The following is an 18,335-nucleotide window of genomic DNA, read 5'->3' as shown; positions in this document are numbered from 1 at the left end:
TGACGATGACGGGCGAATATGCCCCTTCTCCAGGGATTCCTTCACATAACTGCGCATAGCGGCGTCCTCAGGCACGGATAAATTAAACAGTCGACCTTTTGGGAATTTACTACCAGGAATCAAATTGATAGCACAATCACAATCCCTATGTGGAGGTAGGGCATCGGACTTGGGCTCATCAAATACATCCCGGTAATCAGACAAGAACTCTGGGACCTCAGAAGGGGTGGATGATTTAATAGTCAGAAATGGGACATCACCATGTACCCCCTGACAACCCCAGCTGGACACCGACATGGATTTCCAATCTAATACTGGATTATGGGCTTGTAGCCATGGCAACCCCAACACGACCACATCATGCAGATTATGCAACACCAGAAAGCGAATAACCTCCTGATGTGCAGGAGCCATGCACATGGTCAGCTGGGTCCAGTATTGAGGCTTATTCTTGGCCAAAGGCGTGGCATCAATTCCTCTCAATGGAATAGGACACTGCAAGGGCTCTAAGAGAAACCCACAACGCTTAGCATACTCCAAGTCCATCAAATTCAGGGCAGCGCCTGAATCCACAAATGCCATGACAGAATACGATGACAAAGAATAGATCAAGGTAACGGACAGAAGAAATTTTGACTGTACAGTACCAATGGTGTTAGACCTAGCGAACCGCTTAGTGCGCTTAGGACAATCAGAGATAGCATGAGTGGAATCACCACAGTAGAAACACAGCCCATTCAGACGTCTGTGTTCTTGCCGTTCAACTCTGGTCAAAGTCCTATCGCACTGCATAGGCTCAGGTTTAAGCTCAGGTAATACCGCCAAATGGTGCACAGATTTACGCTCACGCAAGCGTCGACCGAACTGAATGGCCAAAGACATAGACTCATTCAAACCAGCAGGCATAGGAAATCCCACCATGACATCCTTAAGGGCTTCAGAGAGACCCTTTCTGAACATAGCTGCCAGCGCAGATTCATTCCATTGAGTGAGCACGGACCACTTTCTAAATTTCTGACAATATACCTCTATCTCATCCTGACCCTGACAAAGAGCCAGCAAATTTTTCTCTGCCTGATCCACTGAATTAGATTCATCGTACAGCAATCCGAGCGCCAGGAAAAACGCATCGATATTACTCAATGCAGGATCTCCTGGCGCAAGAGAAAACGCCCAGTCCTGAGGGTCGCCGCGCAAAAAAGAAATAACAATCAAAACCTGTTGAAGTGGATCACCAGAGGAGCGAGGTATCAAGGCCAGAAATAATTTACAATTATTTTTGAAACTCAGAAACTTAGTTCTATCTCCAAAAAACAAATCAGGAATAGGAATTCTTGGTTCTAACATAGATTTCTGATCTATAGTGTCTTGAATCTTTTGTACACTTGCCGAGAGCTGATCCACAAATGAAGACAGACTTCTAATGTCCATCACCACACCTGTGTACTGAACCACCCAAATGACTAGGGGAAAAAAAGGCAAAACACAGTGCAAAGAAAAAAAAAATGGTCTCAGAACTTCTTTTTTCCCTCTATTGAGAATCATTAGTACTTTGGGCTTCCTGTACTGTTATGAGAGGCAATTCAGTACCACAATGGACATAGCGGTCAGAGCACATACAGTGACCTGACAATAACCCAAAATCATAGAACGAGCTCTGAGACGTGGGAACTCTGCAGACCGCAATCCCTAATCCTCTCCAAACAACACTAGAGGCAGCCGTGGATTGCGCCTAACTCTGCCTATGCAACTCGGCACAGCCTGAGAAACTAACTAGCCTGAAGATAGAAAATAAGCCTACCTTGCCTCAGAGAAATACCCCAAAGGAAAAGGCAGCCCCCCACATATAATGACTGTGAGTTAAGATGAAAAGACAAACGTAGAGATGAAATAGATTCAGCAAAGTGAGGCCCGACTTTCTTAACAGAGCGAGGATAGAAAAGGTAACTTTGCGGTCTACACAAAACCCTAAAGAAAACCACGCAAAGGGGGCAAAAAGACCCTCCGTACCGAACTAACGGCACGGAGGTACACCCTTTGCGTCCCAGAGCTTCCAGCAACAAATTAGACAAGCTGGACAGAAAAAATAGCAAACAAATAGCAAAAAAGAACTTAGCTATGCAGAGCAGCAGGCCACAGGAATGATCCAGGGAAAAGCAAGTCCAACACTGGAACATTGACAGGAAGCCAGGATCAAAGCATTAGGTGGAGTTAAGTAGAGAAGCACCTAACGACCTCACCAGATCACCTGAGGGAGGAAACTCAAAAGCCACAGTACCACTTCCCTCCACCAACAGAAGCTCACAGAGAGAATCAGCCGAAGTACCACTTGTGACCACAGGAGGGAGCTGCCACAGAATTCACAACACAGGAATATACGAGACCACAAAATCAAAACGTGAGAAAAACAAAGACCACCGAGCCTGTCTAGGATTCAACCGCTTAGCAGACTCGAGGTAAATCAGATTCTTGTGATCAGTCAAGACCACCACGCGATGCTTGGCTCCCTCAAGCCAATGTCGCCACTCCTCAAATGCCCACTTCATAGCCAACAACTCCCGATTGCCGACATCATAATTACGCTCAGAAGACGAAAATTTTCTGGAGAAGAAGGCACAAGGTTTCATCAAAGAGCCATCAGAATTTCTCTGAGACAAAACGGCCCCTGCCCCAATCTCAGAAGCATCAACCTCAACCTGAAAAGGGAGAAACATCTGGCTGATGCAACACAGGGGCAGAAGTAAAACGATGTTTAAGCTCCTGAAAGGCCTCAACAGTCGCAGAGGACCAATTCACCACATCAGCGCCCTTCCTCGTCAAATCGGTCAGAGGCTTCACTACACTAGAAAAATTAGCAATAAAGCGGCGATAAAAATTGGCAAAGCCCAAAAAATTTCTGAAGGCTCTTTACAGATGTAGGTTGAGTCCAATCATGAATGGCCTGGACTTTAACAGGGTCCATTTCAATAGCCGAGGGAGAAAAAATGAAACCCCCCAAAAAAACCCTCTGAACTCCAAAGAGGCACTTAGACCCCTTCACAAACAACGCATTAGTACGAAGGACGTGAAACACCATCCTAACCTGCTTCACATGAGACTCCCAATCATCGGAGAAAACCAAAATATCATCCAAATACACAATCATAAATTTATCCAGATAATTCCGGAAGATATCATGCATAAAGGACTGAAATACCGATGGAGCATTAGAGAGCCCGAATGGCATTACAAGATATTCAAAATAACCTTCAAGCGTATTAAATGCTGTTTTCCATTCATCACCTCGTTTAATACGCACAAGATTATACGCCCCTCGGAGGTCGATTTTAGTAAACCAACTAGCACCCTTAATCCGAGCAAACAAATCAGAAAGCAAAGGTAACGGATACTGGAATTTGACAGTGATCTTATGGAGAAGGCGATAATCTATAAAGGGTCTCAAGGAGCCATCCTTCTTGGCAACAAAAAAAAATCCCGCTCCCAACGGTGACGAAGACGGGCGAATATGCCCTTTCTCCAAGGACTCCTTTACATAACTCCGCATATGTTGTGAATTCTGTGGCTGAATTCACTCCTGTGGTCACAAGTGGTACTGCAGCTTCTGAGCTTCCTCCCTCAGGTGTTCTGGTGAGCTCGTTGATTGCTTCATTACTTAACTCCGCCTGATGCTGCTATCCTTGCTCCTTGTCAATGTTTCAGTGTTGGATCTGAGCTTCTCCTGATTGTTCTTGTGACCTGCTGCTCTGTATAGCTAAGTGCTTTTGCTTTTTTGTTGCTTTTTTTCTGTCCAGCTTGTCTTTTGTTTTGCTGGAAGCTCTGAGACGCAAAGGGTGTACCGCCGTGCCGTTAGTTCGGCACGGTGGGTTTTTTTTTGCCCCCTTTGCGTGGTTTTGCTTTAGGGTTTTTTGTAGAATGCAAAGTTCGCTTTACTGTCCTCGCTCTGTCCTAGAATATCGGGCCCCACTTTGCTGAATCTATTTCATCCCTACGTTTTGTCTTTTCATCTTACTCACAGTCATTATATGTGGGGGGCTGCCTTTTCCTTTGGGGAATTTCTCTGGGGCAAGTCAGGCCTATTTTTCTATCTTCAGGCTAGCTAGTTTCTTAGGCTGTGCCGAGTTGCCTAGGTAGTTGTTAGGCGCAATCCACAGCCGCTTTTAGTTGTGTTTAGGATAGGATCAGGTGTGCAGTCTACAGAGTTTCCACGTCTCAGAGCTCGTTCTTGTATTTTTGGGTATTTGTCAGATCACTGTGTGCGCTCTGATCGCTAAGCACACTGTGTTTCTGGATTGCCTTCATAACACCTGTCATTAGCAAACATAACAGTACAAGGAGCCAAACTAATGATTCTCAATAGAGGGAAAGAAAAAGTTCTGACATCATTTTTTTTTTTTTTTCTGCTCTGTGTTCACTTTTTTTTTTTTCCCCTAGACATTTGGGTGATTCTGGACACAGGTGTGGACATGGATATTCAGGGTCTGTGCTCTTCAATGGATAATCTCGTTATAAATGTACAAAAGATTCAAGATACTATTGATCAGAAATCTATGTTAGAACCAAGAATTCCTATTCCTGATTTGTTTTTTGGAGATAGAACTAAGTTTCTAAGTTTCAAAAATAATTGTAAGCTATTTCTGGCCTTGAAACCTCGTTCTTCTGGTAATCCTGTTCAACAGGTTTTGATTATTATTTCTTTTTTGCGCGGCGACCCTCAAGACTGGGCATTTTCTCTTGCGCCAGGAGACCCTGCATTGAGTAGTGTCGATGCGTTTTTCCTGGCGCTCGGATTGCTGTACGATGAGCCTAATTCAGTGGATCAGGCTGAGAAAAATTTGCTGGCTTTGTGCCAGGGTCAGGATGATATAGAAGTATATTGTCAGAAATTTAGGAAATGGTCAGTACTCACTCAGTGGAATGAATCTGCGCTGGCAGCTTTGTTCAGAAAGGGTCTCTCTGAGGCTCTTAAGGATGTCATGGTGGGATTTCCTATGCCTGCTGGTTTGAATGAGTCTTTGGCCATTCAGATCGGTCGACGCTTGCGCGAGCGTAAATCTGTGCACCATTTGGCGGTACTGCCTGAGGTTAAACCTGAGCCTATGCAGTGCGATAGGACTATGACTAGAGTTGAACGGCAGGAATACAGACGTCTGAATGGTCTGTGTTTCTATTGTGGTGATTCCACTCATGCTATTTCTGATTGTCCTAAGCGCACTAAGCGGTCCGCTAGGTCTGCCGTCATTGGTACTGTACAGTCCAAATTCCTTCTGTCCATTACCTTGATATGCTCTTTGTCGTCGTTTTCTGTCATGGCGTTTGTGGATTCGGGCGCTGCCCTGAATCTGATGGATTTGGATTATGCTAAACGTTGTGGGTTTTTCTTGGAGCCTTTGCGGGGTCCTATTCCATTGAGAGGAATTGATGCTACACCTTTGGCCAAGAATAAACCTCAATACTGGGCCCAGCTGACCATGTGCATGGCTCCTGCACATCAGGAAGTTATTCGCTTTCTGGTGTTGCATAATCTGCATGATGTGGTCGTGTTGGGGTTGCCATGGCTACAAACCCATAATCCAGTATTGGATTGGAATTCCATGTCGGTATCCAGCTGGGGTTGTCAGGGGGTACATGGTGATGTTCCATTTTTGTCGATTTCGTCATCCACCCCTTCTGAGGTCCCAGAGTTCTTGTCTGATTATCAGGATGTATTTGAAGAGCCCAAGTCCGATGCTCTACCTCCGCATAGGGATTGTGATTGTGCTATCAATTTGATTCCTGGTAGTAAATTCCCTAAAGGTCGATTATTTAATTTATCCGTGCCCGAACACACCGCTATGCGCAGTTATGTGAAGGAATCCCTGGAGAAGGGACATATTCGCCCATCGTCATCACCACTGGGAGCAGGGTTCTTCTTTGTAGCCAAGAAGGATGGTTCGCTGAGACCGTGTATTGATTACCGCCTTCTTAATAAGATCACTGTTAAATTTCAGTATCCCTTGCCATTGTTATCTGACTTGTTTGCTCGGATTAAGGGGGCTAGTTGGTTCACTAAGATAGATCTTCGTGGTGCGTATAATCTGGTGAGAATCAGGCAAGGAGATGAATGGAAAACTGCATTCAATACGCCCGAGGGTCATTTTGAGTATCTAGTGATGCCGTTCGGACTTGCCAATGCTCCATCTGTGTTTCAGTCTTTTATGCATGACATCTTCCGTGAGTATCTGGATAAATTCCTGATTGTTTACTTGGATGACATTTTGATCTTCTCAGATGATTGGGAGTCTCATGTGAAGCAGGTCAGAATGGTTTTTCAGGTCCTGCGTGCTAACTCTTTGTTTGTGAAGGGATCAAAGTGTCTCTTCGGTGTGCAGAAAGTTTCATTTTTGGGGTTCATCTTTACCCCTTCTACTATCGAGATGGATCCAGTTAAGGTCCAAGCCATCCAGGATTGGATTCAGCCGACATCTCTGAAAAGTCTGCAAAAGTTCCTGGGCTTTGCTAATTTTTATCGTCGCTTCATCTGTAATTTTTCTAGCATTGCCAAACCATTGACCGATTTGACCAAGAAGGGTGCTGATTTGGTTAATTGGTCTTCTGCTGCTGTGGAAGCTTTTCAGGAGTTGAAGCGTCGTTTTTGTTCTGCCCCTGTGTTGTGTCAGCCAGATGTTTCTCTTCCGTTCCAGGTCGAGGTTGATGCTTCTGAGATTGGAGCAGGGGCGGTTTTGTCACAGAGAGGTTCTGATTGCTCAGTGATGAAACCATGTGCTTTCTTTTCCAGGAAGTTTTCGCCCGCTGAGCGTAATTATGATGTGGGCAATCGAGAGTTGCTGGCCATGAAGTGGGCATTCGAGGAGTGGCGTCATTGGCTTGAAGGAGCTAAGCATCGCGTGGTGGTATTGACTGATCATAAGAACTTGACTTATCTCGAGTCTGCCAAGCGCTTGAATCCTAGACAGGCCCGTTGGTCGTTATTTTTTGCCCGCTTCGACTTTGTGATTTCGTACCTTCCGGGCTCTAAAAATGTGAAGGCGGATGCTCTGTCTAGGAGTTTTGTGCCCGACTCTCCGGGTTTATCTGAGCCAGCGGGTATCCTCAAGGAAGGAGTCATTGTGTCTGCCATCTCCCCTGATTTGCGGCGGGTGCTGCAAAAATTTCAGGCGAATAAACCTGATCGTTGTCCAGCAGAGAAACTGTTCGTCCCTGATAGGTGGACTAATAAACTTATCTCTGAACTTCATTGTTCGGTGTTGGCTGGTCATCCTGGAATCTTTGGTACCAGAGAGTTAGTGGCTAGATCCTTCTGGTGGCCATCTCTGTCACGGGATGTACGTACTTTTGTGCAGTCCTGTGGGATTTGTGCTAGGGCTAAGCCCTGCTGTTCTCGTGCCAGTGGGTTGCTTTTGCCCTTGCTGGTCCCAAAGAGGCCTTGGACACATATTTCGATGGATTTCATTTCTGACCTTCCCGTTTCTCAAAAGATGTCAGTCATTTGGGTGGTCTGTGATCGCTTTTCTAAAATGGTCCATCTGGTGCCCTTGGCTAAATTGCCTTCCTCCTCTGATTTGGTACCTTTGTTCTTTCAGCATGTGGTTCGGTTGCATGGCATTCCTGAGAATATTGTTTCTGACAGAGGTTCCCAGTTTGTTTCAAGGTTTTGGCGAGCCTTTTGTGGTAGGATGGGCATTGACCTATCCTTTTCCTCGGCTTTCCATCCTCAGACTAATGGCCAGACCGAACGAACCAATCAGACCTTGGAAACATATCTGAGATGTTTTGTTTCTGCAGACCAGGATGATTGGGTGTCCTTTTTGTCGTTGGCTGAGTTCGCCCTTAATAATCGGGCCAGCTCGGCTACCTTGGTTTCTCCATTTTTTTGCAATTCTGGGTTCCATCCTCGTTTCTCTTCAGGACAGGTTGAGTCTTCGGACTGTCCTGGTGTGGATTCTGTGGTGGATAGGTTGCAGCAGATCTGGACTCAGGTAGTGGACAATTTGATCTTGTCCCAGGAGAAAGCTCAACTTTTCGCTAATCGCAGACGCCGTGTGGGTCCCCGACTTCGTGTTGGGGATCTGGTTTGGTTATCTTCTCGTCATATTCCTATGAAGGTTTCCTCTCCTAAATTTAAACCTCGTTTTATTGGTCCGTATAGGATTTCTGAGGTTCTCAATCCTGTGTCTTTTCGTTTGACCCTCCCAGACTCCTTTTCCATACATAATGTATTCCATAGGTCGTTGTTGCGGAGATACGTGGCACCTATGGTTCCATCTGTTGAGCCTCCTGCCCCGGTTTTGGTGGAGGGGGAATTGGAGTATATTGTGGAGAAGATTTTGGATTCTCGTGTTTCTAGACGGAAACTCCAGTATCTGGTTAAATGGAAGGGTTATGCTCAGGAAGATAATTCCTGGGTTTTTGCCTCTGATGTTCATGCTTCCGATCTTGTTCGTGCCTTTCATGCAGCTCATCCTGGTCGGCCTGGGGGCTCTGGGGAGGGTTCGGTGACCCCTCCTCAAGGGGGGGGTACTGTTGTGAATTCTGTGGCTGAATTCACTCCTGTGGTCACAAGTGGTACTGCAGCTTCTGAGCTTCCTCCCTCAGGTGTTCTGGTGAGCTCGTTGACTGCTTCATTACTTAACTCCGCCTGATGCTGCTATCCTTGCTCCTTGTCAATGTTTCAGTGTTGGATCTGAGCTTCTCCTGATTGTTCCTGTGACCTGCTGCTCTGTATAGCTAAGTGCTTTTGCTTTTTTGTTGCTTTTTTTCTGTCCAGCTTGTCTTTTGTTTTGCTGGAAGCTCTGAGACGCAAAGGGTGTACCGCCGTGCCGTTAGTTCGGCACGGTGGGTTTTTTTTTGCCCCCTTTGCGTGGTTTTGCTTTAGGGTTTTTTGTAGACTGCAAAGTTCGCTTTACTGTCCTCGCTCTGTCCTAGAATATCGGGCCCCACTTTGCTGAATCTATTTCATCCCTACGTTTTGTCTTTTCATCTTACTCACAGTCATTATATGTGGGGGGCTGCCTTTTCCTTTGGGGAATTTCTCTGGGGCAAGTCAGGCCTATTTTTCTATCTTCAGGCTAGCTAGTTTCTTAGGCTGTGCCGAGTTGCCTAGGTAGTTGTTAGGCGCAATCCACAGCCGCTTTTAGTTGTGTTTAGGATAGGATCAGGTGTGCAGTCTACAGAGTTTCCACGTCTCAGAGCTCGTTCTTGTATTTTTGGGTATTTGTCAGATCACTGTGTGCGCTCTGATCGCTAAGCACACTGTGTTTCTGGATTGCCTTCATAACACCTGTCATTAGCAAACATAACAGCATAGCGGCATGCTCTGGCACAGACAGATTGAAAAGTCAGCCCTTAGGGAACTTACAGCCAGGAATCAAATTAATGGCACAATCGCAGTCCCTATGAGGAGGTAGGGAACTGGACTTGGGCTCATCAAATACATCCTGGAAATCCGACAAAAACTCAGGAACTTCAGAAGAAGGGGACGAGGAAATGGACATCAACAGAATATCACTATGTATCCCCTGACAACCCCAACCAGTCACAGACATAGATCTCCAATCCAGCACTGGATTATGTACCTGTAACCATGGTAAACCCAGCACAACAACATCATGCAAATTATGCAACACCAAAAAACGAATATTTTCCTGATGTGCTGGAGCCATGCACATGGTTAACTGTGTCCAGTACTGAGGTTTATTCTTGGCCAATGGCGTAGCATCAATCCCCCTTAAGGGAATAGGACTCTGAAAAGGTTCCAAGGAAAAACCACAGCGCTTGGCAAATTCTAAGTCCATTAAGTTCAGGGCAGCACCAGAATCCACAAATGCCATAACAGAAAAGGACGACAATGAGCAAATCAGGGTAACAGACAAGAGAAATTTAGGCTGCACAGTACTAATGGTAACAGACCTAGTGACCCTCCTAGTACGCTTAGGGCAGTCAGAAATAGCATGAGCTGAATCACCACAGTAAAAACACTGGCCATTCTGACGTCTGAATTTCTGCCTTTCTGCTCTAGTCAAAATCCTATCACATTGCATAGGCTCAGGACTTTGCTCAGAGGACACTGCCATATGGTGCACCGCCTTGTGCTCACGCAAGCGCCGATCAATCTGAATAGCTAGAGACATAGATTCGCTCAAACCGGTAGGCGTAGGAAAGCCCACCATAACATCTTTAAGGGTTTCAGAAAGACCGTTTCTGAAAATAGCAGCCAGCGCCTCTTCATTCCATTTAGTGAGCACAGACCATTTTCTAAATTTCTGGCAATATAACTCTGCCGCTTCCTGACCCTGACACAGGGCCAACAGTGTTTTCTCAGCATGCTCTACTGAGTTAGGTTCGTCATACAACAATCCGAGCGCCTGAAAGAATGCATCTACATTCAATAATGCCGGATTCCCTGTTTCAAGAGCAAATGCCCAGTCTTGAGGATCACCACGCAGTAAGGATATGATGATTTTCACTTGCTGAATGGGATCACCAGAAGAACGGGGTTTCAGAGCAAAAAACAATTTGCAGCTATTTTTAAAGTTCAAAAACTTGGATCTGTCCCCAAAAAACAAATCAGGAGTAGGAATTCTTGGCTCTAGAGCCGGAGTCCGAACAATATAATCTTGGATACTCTGGACTCTTGCAGCAAGTTGATCCACACGAGAAAACAAACCCTGAACCTCCATACCAGATCATATATCCAGCACCACCCAGATATCAAGAGGAAAAAGAAGACAGAACAGAGCACAGAAAAAAAAATGGTTCAGAACTCTTCTTTTTTCCTTCTTTTGAGATGCATTCAATTCATTCTTGGCCTGCTGTACTGTTATGACCTGGTGGTTAAGAGGCCACACTGAAATGACCTGGTGGCTAAAACGCAACATGGAACGAGCTCTGAGAAGGTGGAATCTCTACTGACCGCAGTCCCTAATCCTAACAACACAACTAGAAATAGCCGTGGGATGTTCCTGACACTCCCTAGACACCTCGTCACAGCCTCAGATATAACTACCCCTAAAGAAATAGAAAGCTATATTGCCTCAGAGAAACCCCCAAAAGGAAAGACAGCCCCCCACAAATATTGACTGTGAAAGGAGAGGGAAATGACGAACACAGAAATGAAATTAGATTTCAGCAAAGGGAGGCCAAAACTAAACTAGATAGAGAGCAAAGGATACTGTGCGGTCAGTATTAAAAACTACAAAATCCATGCAGAGTTTACAAAAATGAACTCCACACCGACTCACGGTGTGGAGGGGCAAATTTGCTTTCCCAGAGCTTCCAGCTAGCCTGAATAAGACATAGTGACAAGCTGGACAAAAGAGGCAAAATGCAAAGCAATAGAGTCCAAACAAATGGACAAACAAAACTAGCAAAACTTATCTTTTGCAGACAAGGACTGGCCACATGAGAAATCCAAGGGAAGAATCAAATCCAACCAAGAACATTGACAGCAGGCATGGACTAAAGCCCAGAGCAGGTTTAAATAACAAACCCAGGCAAGGCGATTAGTGAAGACAGCTGCTCAGCTACCTAACGGAGCAGCAGCTCCACTTGAAACCACCAGAGGGAGCCCAAGGGCAGAACTCGCAAAAATACCACTAGCAACCACAGGAGGGAGCTCCAGAACGGAACTCACAACAGTGCTCCCTTCCTTCTGAGCTCTGCCGTGCGCCCAAACAGTGGGTTACCCCCACATATGGGGCATCAGCGTACTTGGGATAAATTGGACAACTTTTGGGGTCCAATTTCTCCTGTTACCCTTGTGAAAATAAAAACTTGGGGGCTACAAAATCTTTTTTGTGGAAAAAAAAATATTTTTTTTATTTTCACGACTCTGCATTCTAAACTTCTGTGAAGCACTTGGGCATTCAAAGTTCTCACCACACATCTAGATAAGTTCCTTGGGGGTCTAGTTTCCAAAATGGGGTCACATGTGGGGGGTTACTACTGTTTAGGGACATCAGGGGCTCTGCAAACGCAACATAATGCCCACAGACCATTCTATCTAAGTCTGCATTCCAAAACGGCGCTCCTTCCCTTCCGAGCTCTGCCGTGCGCCCAAACAGTGGTTTACCCCCACATATGGGGCATCAGCATACTCGGGATAAATTGGACCACAACTTTTGGGGTTCAATTTCTCCTGTTACCCTTGTGAAAATAAAAATTTGGGGGCAAAAAGATCATTTTTGTAGAAAAAATTTGATTTTTTTATTTTCACGGCTCAACGTTATAAACTTCTGTGAAGCACTTGGGCATTCAAAGTTCTCACCACACATCTAGATAAGTTCCTTAAGGGGTCTAGTTTCCAAAATGGTGTCACTTGTGGGGGGTTTCCACTGTTTAGGCACATCAGGGGCTCTCCAAACGCGGCATGGTGTCCGATCTCAATTCCAGACAATTCTACATTGAAAAAGTAAAACGGTACTCCTTCTCTTCCAAGCTCTGCGGTGCGCCCAAACCGTGGTTTACCCCCACATATTGGGTATCGACGTACTCAGGAGAAATCGCACTACAACTTTTGTTGTCTAATTTCTCCTGTTACCCTTGTGAAAATAAAAATTTGGGGGCAAAAAGATCATGTTTGTAGAAAAAATGCGATTTTTTATTTTCACGGCTCAACGTTATAAACTTCTGTGAAGCACATGGGGGTTCAAAGTGCTCACCACACATCTAGATAAATTCCTTAAGGGGTCTAGTTTCCAAAATGGTGTCACTTGTGGGGGGTTTCCACTGTTTAGGCACATCAGGGGCTCTCCAAACGTGACATGGCGTCCAATCTCAATTCCTGCCAATTCTGCATTGAAAAAGTAAAACGGCGCGCCTTCACTTTCAAGCTCTGCGGTGCGCCCAAACAGTGGTTTACCCCCACATATGGGGTATCGACGTATTCAGGAGAAATCGCACAACAACTTTTGTGGTCTAATTTCTCCTGTTACCCTTGTAAAAAAAAGAATTTGTGGGCGAAAAGATCATTTTTGTGTAAACAAATGCGATTTTTTATTTTCACGGCTCTACGTTATAAACTTCTGTGAAGCTCTTGGGGGTTCAAAGTGCTCACCACACATCTAGATAAGTTCCTTAAGGGGTCTAGTTTACAAAATGGTGTCACTTGTGGGGGGTTTCCACTGTTTAGGCACATCAGGGGCTCTCTAAACGTGACATGGCGTCTGATCTCAATTCCAGCCAATTCTGCATTGAAAAAGTCAAGTGGCGCTCCTTCACTTCCAAGTTCTGCGGTGTGCCCAAACAGTGGTTTACCCCCACATATGGGGTATTGGCGTATTCAGGAGAAATTGCATAACAAAATTTATGGTTACATTTCTGTTTTTATACTTGTGAAAATAAAAAAAAAAAGTTCTGAATTAAAATGTTTGCAAAAAAAATTAAATGTTCATTTTTTCCTTCCACATTGTTTCAGTTCCTGTGAAGCACGTAAAGGGTTAATAAACTTCTTGAATGTGGTTTTGAGAACCTTGAGGGGTGTAGTTTTTAGAATGGTGTCACACTTCATTATTTTCTATCATATAGACCCCTCAAAATGACTTCAAATGTGATGTGGTCCCTAAAAAAAAGGTGTTGTAAAAATGAGAAATTGCTGGTCAACTTTTAACCCTTATAACTCCCTAACAAAAAAAAATTGTTTCCAAAATTGTGCTGATGTAAAATAGACATGTGGGAAATGTTATTTATTAACTATTTTTTGTGACATATCTCTCTGATTTAAGGGCATAAAAATACAAAGTTTGAAAATTGCTAAATTTTAAAAATTTTCGCCATATTTCCGTTTTTTTCATAAATAATTGCAAGTAATATCGAAGAAATGTTACCACTAACATGAAGTACAATATGTCACGAAAAAACAATCTCAGAATCAGCGGGATCCGTTGAAGCGTTCCAGAGTTATAACCTCATAAAGTGACAGTGGTCCGAATTGCAAAAATTGGCTCGGTCATTAAGTACCAAATTGGCTCTGTCACTAAGGGGTTAAATACAGTGGGGCAAAAAAGTATTTAGTCAGTCAGCAATAGTGCAAGTTCCACCACTTAAAAAGATGAGAGGCGTCTGTAATTTACATCATAGGTAGACCTCAACTATGGGAGACAAACTGAGAAAAAAAATCCAGAAAATCACATTGTCTGTTTTTTTATCATTTTATTTGCATATTATGGTGGAAAATAATTATTATAGCACCATTTATTCCATGGCGCTTTACATGTGAGGAGGGGTATACATAATAAAAACAGGTACAATAATCTTGAACAATACAAGTCACAACTGGTACAGGAGGAGAGAGGACCCTGCCCGCGAGGGCTCACAATCTACTATGGCTTCTTTGCTATTTTTCTCCTTGATGGTGCTACTCATGTTCCATATCATGTTGTGTTTTTTCACTATTCTTTGTACATATTATAAATATTTATTACTAACTTTCGGTACGGTACATTTATGCGCTTGTTATTTATTTGGGTTATTTCACTAAGTGGTCACATTTTTATACTAATCTTCCACTGCATTATTTGATATTCACAATACCTCAACCCATGTATATGTTTTTCTTTGGGTATTTTTTATTTTATATATGTTTTTCATTTTTTATTTTAGTTTATTATGTACTAGATGGTGGTCCGATTCTAACGCATTGGGTATTCTAGAATATGTATGTACCGTATGTATGTATGTATGTGTATAGCAGCCACATAGTATATAGCACAGGCCACGACATATTCTAGAATACCCGATGCATTAATACAGGCCACGGAGTATATAACACAGCCCAAACAGTATATAACATTGCCCACGTAGTATATAACACTGCCCACGTAGTATATAACATTGCCCACGTAGTATATAGCAGCCACTCAGTATATAACACAGCCCACGCAGTATATAACACAGCCCACGTAGCATATAACACAGCTCAAACAGTATATAACATAGCCCAAACAGTATATAACTTTGCCCACGCACTATATAACATTGCCCACGCAGTATATAATTTTGCCCACATAGTATATAACACTGCCCACGTGGTATATAGCAGCCATGTAGTATAGAACGCAGCCCACGCAGTATATAACACAGCCCACGTAGTATTTAGCAGTGTGGGCACCATATCCCTGTTGAAAAAAAATAATTAAAATAAAAAATAGTTATATACTCACCCTCCGGCGTCCAGCGAAGCTCTGTCGATGTGCGCGCAGCTGCCGCCAGCTTCCGTTCCCAGGATGCATTGCGAAATTACTCAGATGACGGAGCGGTCTCGCGAGACCACTAAGTCTTCTGGGTAATTTCGCAATGCATCTCTGGGAATGGAAGCTGGCGGCAGCCGTGCGCCTCGGCGGACGATGGAAGGTGAGAATAGCAGGTTTTTTTTGCATAGGCAGCATCAATAGTAAAAAGTTGGCCACACAGGGTTAATAGCAGCGTTAACGGAGTGCATTACCCGCAGCATAACGCGGTCCGTTAACGCTGTCATTAACCCTGTGTGAAGTATATCGTAGCACAGCTGTGTTGGTGCACAAGATAGGTTTCCCAAACCAGTGAACATACAACGTAATAATTTGGCACTCAACAATCTGTTGTTTAGAAAGAATATTTATTGCAGTCCAAAATAAACGTTTCGGTCCGAACTAGACCTTCAGTAAACTGCATTTAAACATTGTACAAAAAGGAACAACAATAAGAAAACATAACAATGTGTACAGGAAAAAAGTACAAATAACCAAGTAAATCTCATTACAAAAAAGTGAATGGTGGTGGAGGTGAGGGTAGGAGAAATAAGGTAAGGAGAGAGCAGATAAACTACATACCCGACTGCTCTTGTGGTATACCTAGTAGGTATAGTAATACATCAGAATTGGACAATATGTAGGGGCTCGCTCAAAAAAACCTACGGGAGAATAATCTCCCTAAAGAACAAAAGTAAGTTTTGGAAATAGGTACATAGATAAAAACGTAAAAGGATGTACTGATAAAAATAGTATACTGACCAAGTGTAACCATACGTATAGTGTGACATAGAAGTGTAGAGCTTCAAATTGGTCATGAGAAGATAACCATTATGATTCCTATTGTATAAATATATATAAAAAGCACATAGTATATAAGGGGTATCGTTTCTCCTTGTGGAGAGTGACATACCATCTCTGGCTTGTCAAGGTAAGGAGGCTTATTCGCCGTGCAATAATAGTAATAATAATAGTATATAAGGACATTTGTATATATAATGAACATAGTATGTCATAACAATAGGGAGAAAAAGTATCTCACCTAACAAAAAAGGCTTAGGGTACGTGTCCACCTTCAGGATGGCCGGGGGTTTAGTCGGAGCGGCAAACCCGCTCTGCGCTAAGCTCCGCCCCCTTCTGGGACGCGATGATGCCGGATGTGTTCATAGCCAAGAAAAAGACAGAAAGAATGGACTAAAGCAGGCTCACACAACCTCAGAATGTAGAAAATTAGTAATAAACACGTTTATTAAACACCACAACATGAATATAAAAACACTTAAAAATCACAACAAATGTGTACAAAACACCCATAACTTGATAAAGTGTCTATAGAAAATGTATACAGTGGGGCAAAAAAGTATTTAGTCAGTCAGCAATAGTGCAAGTTCCACCACTTAAAAAGATGAGAGGCGTCTGTAATTTACATCATAGGTAGACCTCAACTATGGGAGACAAACTGAGAAAAAAAAATCCACAAAATCACATTGTCTGTTTTTTTAACATTTTATTTGCATATTATGGTGGAAAATAAGTATTTGGTCAGAAACAAACAATCAAGATTTCTGGCTCTCACAGACCTGTAACTTCTTCTTTAAGAGTCTCCTCTTTCCTCCACTCATTACCTGTAGTAATGGCACCTGTTTAAACTTGTTATCAGTATAAAAAGACACCTGTGCACACCCTCAAACAGTCTGACTCCAAACTCCACTATGGTGAAGACCAAAGAGCTATCAAAGGACACCAGAAACAAAATTGTAGCCCTGCACCAGGCTGGGAAGACTGAATCTGCAATAGCCAACCAGCTTGGAGTGAAGAAATCAACAATGGGAGCAATAATTAGAAAATGGAAGACATACAAGACCACTGATAATCTCCCTCGATCTAGGGCTCCACGCAAAATCCCACCCCGTGGGGTCAGAATGATCACAAGAACGGTGAGCAAAAATCCCAGAACCACGCGGGGGGACCTAGTGAATGAACTGCAGAGAGCTGGGACCAATGTAACAAGGCCTACCATAAGTAACACACTACGCCACCATGGACTCAGATCCTGCAGTGCCAGACGTGTCCCACTGCTTAAGCCAGTACATGTCCGGGCCCGTCTGAAGTTTGCAAGAGAGCATTTGGATGATCCAGAGGAGTTTTGGGAGAATGTCCTATGGTCTGATGAAACCAAACGGGAACTGTTTGGTAGAAACACAACTTGTCGTGTTTGGAGGAAAAAGAATACTGAGTTGCATCCATCAAACACCATACCTACTGTAAAGTATGGTGGTGGAAACATCATGCTTTGGGGCTGTTTCTCTGCAAAGGGGCCAGGACGACTGATCCGGGTACATGAAAGAATGAATGGGGCCATGTATCGTGAGATTTTGAGTGCAAACCTCCTTCCATCAGCAAGGGCATTGAAGATGAAACGTGGCTGGGTCTTTCAACATGACAATGATCCAAAGCACACCACCAGGGCAATGAAGGAGTGGCTTCGTAAGAAGCATTTCAAGGTCCTGGAGTGGCCTAGCCAGTCTCCAGATCTCAACCCTATAGAAAACCTTTGGAGGGAGTTGAAAGTCCGTGTTGCCAAGCGAAAAGCCAAAAACATCACTGCTCTAGAGGAGATCTGCATGGAGAAATGGGCCAACATACCAACAACAGTGTGTGGCAACGTTGTGAAGACTTACAGAAAACGTTTGACATCTGTCATTGCCAACATAGGATATATTACAAAGTATTGAGATGAAATTTTGTTTCTGACCAAATACTTATTTTCCACCATAATATGCAAATAAAATGTTAAAAAAACAGACAATGTGATTTTGTGGATTTTTTTTTCTCAGTTTGTCTCCCATAGTTGAGGTCTACCTATGATGTAAATTACAGACGCCTCTCATCTTTTTAAGTGGTGGAACTTGCACTATTGCTGACTGACTAAATACTTTTTTGCCCCACTGTATATATATATATATATGAAGTAACATACATAACCGGGCATGTAATTATATACAATACAGTGAATTAATAATCATGGGGGTCATACCCAAAGACAAAGAAAATGTATAAATACATACAATCCCTGTATATCCTACTGGTAAATAAATGACCCAAATGGACCTA

This window comes from Ranitomeya imitator, chromosome 3 (assembly GCF_032444005.1).
Source record: "Ranitomeya imitator isolate aRanImi1 chromosome 3, aRanImi1.pri, whole genome shotgun sequence".
NCBI classification, from domain to species: Eukaryota; Metazoa; Chordata; class Amphibia; order Anura; family Dendrobatidae; genus Ranitomeya; species Ranitomeya imitator.
Note: the sequence above shows the minus strand (reverse complement) of the source record.